The following is a 4,071-nucleotide window of genomic DNA, read 5'->3' as shown; positions in this document are numbered from 1 at the left end:
TAAATTAATTAAGATAAAAAATTAATTGCAAATAACATTAAAACTATATCTATAATTTAATTTACAATTATCCGAATAAAAACTAACAAACAGCATAATATAATAAAATTATTATTTTTCAATATTATAAATTTTATTTATTTAAAAAATACGAACTTAAAAAAATAATAAATAACTTAAACTCTAATAATATCAGGAGTCCATCCATATTAAAAACCAAGAAAATAAATCAAAATTATTCGTTCACTTAACTAAAATCACTATTATTAAGAACCACATAATTGAAAAGAAATTTCATTGACTTTGGCGTTATAAGAACATACAATTAAAATCATCGAAATAGAAGCATTCCAGACATTTTCCCCCTACACCAATCATGGCACTCCTAATTTTCATTTACAAAAGCCCACTGATACCTGTTCCTGATATCCTTCTCAACTTCCGGAGGAAGATCGTTTGGAATGCCAAGCGTCTCACGGACTCTTTCGGGTGTTTTACAACTCTTAATTATCTCAGCAATTTTTCGACAAACCAGAAGTGAAAGACTCGGGATATCAAGAAAGTGAGTGGCCATTGCAATTTCAGAGAGCGTTTCACGATCGATTTCCAGGAACTGGACATCCCATGGATCGATATCGTCTATGGTCTCCATGGGCCGTGGCGCATGATCTATATGATATGTGCAGTATTCGATAATCTTCTCCAAAATTTTCCTGGAAACGTCGAACAGAGGAATGGGGTCTTCAATACCCATATCCCCTATCGCTTTCGTGAGGATCACCGACTGCAACACCACCGCCTTCGGCACCTCGAAAATTTTGCCATCCGAACTCAACAGTCTAACATGAACACTGCCATCCTCTGCATTATCCTGACAAAACAATTTGTACCGTGAAAAAGAATGGTAAAATATGTGTATAAATAAATTTAATATTTTAGAGAATCTCTAACAAAAATTTAAACACCTTGCTTCTAATACCTAACCTACCTGTCTTCTGCCCTGCTCCATGGCCGTCGTAGACGATGAAGAACTTAGAACGGCTTCCATGTCTTACTGTAAAAACCTAGCTTGGGCGAATGGAGCTCAGCTTGTTGTTTTGGTTTCTGTGTCTCCTGATTGGTTATGTACAGAGAATTCATTAGAAATGGCCCTTTAACTTCCTTCTGTTACAAAACATCATCATAAAAATTATTTGTAATTGTAAACGTAAAATCAATTAAAGCGGTTAGTTTGTTGGTAATATTAATTAAAGCGGTTATTTGGTGATTAAAATTGGAGTTGTCTATAATGAGACTTTTTGAAGATTCCGGTGACGGAATCCGGTGGAAGAAATTGAGGTTAAATTTTGATTTCTTGCAGTTAAAATGGTTTATTTAGATTCAGCATGCTGAAAAACCCCTGGGACGCTTTCATTGTGTAGAAACTAGCTATCAAACTTGCGATTCCAATAAATTCCTCGGAAAAATCCGCCAAAAAAACTTTCAAAAAGTAGCATTATAGACTACTGCATTAAAATTTTGTAGCTTTATTCTGGAAGTGTTTCAAAATCAAATAGAGAAGTTATTAATGAAATTTCACCGTTGAGTTTTGTTATCTATTAAAGTTTTGTTTAAGTAATTGATTGGGTGTGGCTTCATTAACTCCTCAAACTTTGTTTACGTAATTGATTTAATGTGGTTTCAAGAACCCTTCTCAATTTATGTTTATAGGAATTTGAGGGAGTCCCTTTTAAGATAAAGGGGAGATTCTCTTACAAGGTTTATCTAATATTTGTGACTTTTAACCAGACCATCTAATTTGAGATATGGGAGGAAGACTTGTTTTGTTGGTTAGTTAATAATCCCCCATATTCTTGCATTTATGGTCTAGTGAAGTAGAATTTCTTTTTCCTATGTAATTTCGAGTATTTAAGATTTTATGTAGCATTTACTTAATCAGTGATGGGCTATAGTGCCTTGTATAGCAGTGCACTAAACCCTCCATCATAAGCTTGAAAACTCAGTTTTTGAACTTCCACTTCCCTATAACACCCTCATAATCATCATTGATGTGCTATAGTGGCTTGATGACCATCAAGTGAGTGCTAAACCCTCCATCATAAGCTTGAAAACTCAGTTTTTGAACTTCCACTTCCCTATAACACCCTCATAATCATCATTGATGTGCTATATAGTGCCTTGATGACCATTAAGTGAGTGCTACAAGCCCTTGTTTGACATCCATTTATGTGTACTCTAAAATTTTGACTTGGTTCAGCCTCCATAGCACTTAGAAGACCCTTTAGTCAATGCTACAATCTTTTTTTGCATTTAAAGCTAGCTGTCTCTTTTCTACAGCTCCTCTGGTGCCCTCGTGGACCTCAATGATGAACTATAGTACCCCCACGGGAGATTCATTGACTAGGAAATACCATATCATGTGTTTTCATATTGGGGCATAAAAAATGAGGAAAACATTAAATAATATGTTGAGAATATAATAGGGGGCAAAGGGTTTTTATATGTTATATAGGAGTATGTGTATTATAAGGTATTGCTTATACAATACATTGGTCATGCGGATGCAAAACAAGGGGGATGGAGAAATAGAGGTTCATTAGTATTGTAGGAGTATTGAGAGTGAGAGGGAGAAAGAAAAAAAATGTGGTAATATTAGGTCCATTTTAGCCTAACATTCAAACCTATGGCCCTAGTATTGACATGCAACTCATGGTAGTGTTAAATTCTTAAAGTAAAAATGGCATTCTCCTCTACCTTTCATTTTCATTGTTCTACTTAAAAAAAATTAACATTACCATGAAATGGCTCGAGATGTTTGAGAGTGGTTCTGACATCATTATATTTCATATGGAGAAAGTATAATTTTAGATCTCACTCAAAATCCAATAGACTTAATAGTTTTTTAGGATTGAGAGGATTGCAATGTTTCCATTCGATTTTGTCATGTACTAGGGTATGGAACTCATATTTAATCAAGACAATCAAGCCCTCTATATACCTTGATGTTAGTGACATTGGTTGTTAAACTCCTTTATCATGCTTGTTGAAATATTAGTGAGAAAAGGGTTCCTTGTTTTGTGCCTTAATTCAACGAGTCAAAGTCGGGTTCCTTTTTTTGTGCATGTTCAAGTTCCTAAAATTTATGAATTTCCCCTAAAAGTTAGGAGTGCATAAGGCAGTTAATTGATTGCTGAAATTGAAAGTCGAGTTCTTGATCTTCTAGCGTGAGCCAAATTGGGAACTAAAAGCTTAAGTGGAGTTAGCCTCCTAAATTTAATTCAAATAACTAGTTTTGTTGACTTTTGCTAACTAGAAAAGCTCCAGTTCAATTCCTTAATTAGAAAACTCAATAATTTTAACTATTCAAATTGTATTTAAGAGGAGGAGTGAATGCATAAGTTTAATCATTGTTTTGGTGAGCACGAGTTGATGAGACCAAGAAATAGGAAGGACGAGTTTTTACGTGGAGATTGTGAGAGGAAGAGTGTCCAAGAGAAGCTTGTGCACATATTGGTATAGGAAAGCAAAGGTCAAGAATCTTGCAAGGGTTTCAATCTTAGATCAAGTAGGAAAGACAAGTGTGTCTTTAAGATTGAAACAATTGTATTTTTGTAAGAGATCAATTGCTAATATTAGTTAAAGTTGTTCTTTGGAAGTTAAAATTTAGTAGCTTTATTCTTGAAGTGTTTCAAAATGAAACAAACAAGATATTAATGAAATTTCACTGTTGAAATTTGTAATCTATTAAACTTTTCTTTAAGTACTTGATTTGATGTGGCTTCATTAACTCCTCAAACTTTGTTTACGTAAATATTTAATGTGGTTTCAATAACCCATCTCAATTTATGTTTATAGGAAGTTGAGGGAGTCCCTTTTAAGATAAAGTGGAGACTCTCTTACAAGGTTTATCTAATATTTCTGACTTTTAACCAGTCCATCTAATTTGAGAGATGGAGGAAGACTTATTTTTGTTGGTTAGGCACTTACAGTCTAGTGAAGTAGATTTTTTTTAATTTGTTTTTCCTCCACAATTTTGAGTGTTTAAGAGTTTATGTAGCATTTACTTGATAA

At 33.8% G+C, this 4,071-nt stretch overlaps 1 pseudogene; it reads right to left on the bottom strand.

The window, feature by feature from the left end:
* Nucleotides 1–385: 385 nt before the first annotated feature.
* On the bottom strand, nucleotides 386–1,048 carry LOC149171954 (SKP1-like protein 12 pseudogene; annotated as a pseudogene).
* Between the last annotated feature and the right edge of the window lie 3,023 nt (nucleotides 1,049–4,071).

The sequence above is a fragment of the Pinus tabuliformis genome, chromosome 4_2 (assembly GCF_031772625.1).
Source record: "Pinus tabuliformis cultivar Carrire ecotype Pingquan chromosome 4_2, CPIR1, whole genome shotgun sequence".
Lineage (NCBI taxonomy): Eukaryota > Viridiplantae > Streptophyta > Pinopsida > Pinales > Pinaceae > Pinus > Pinus tabuliformis.
The sequence above is the reverse complement of the archived record's forward strand: the minus strand, read 5'-3'. Positions and strand labels throughout refer to the sequence as shown.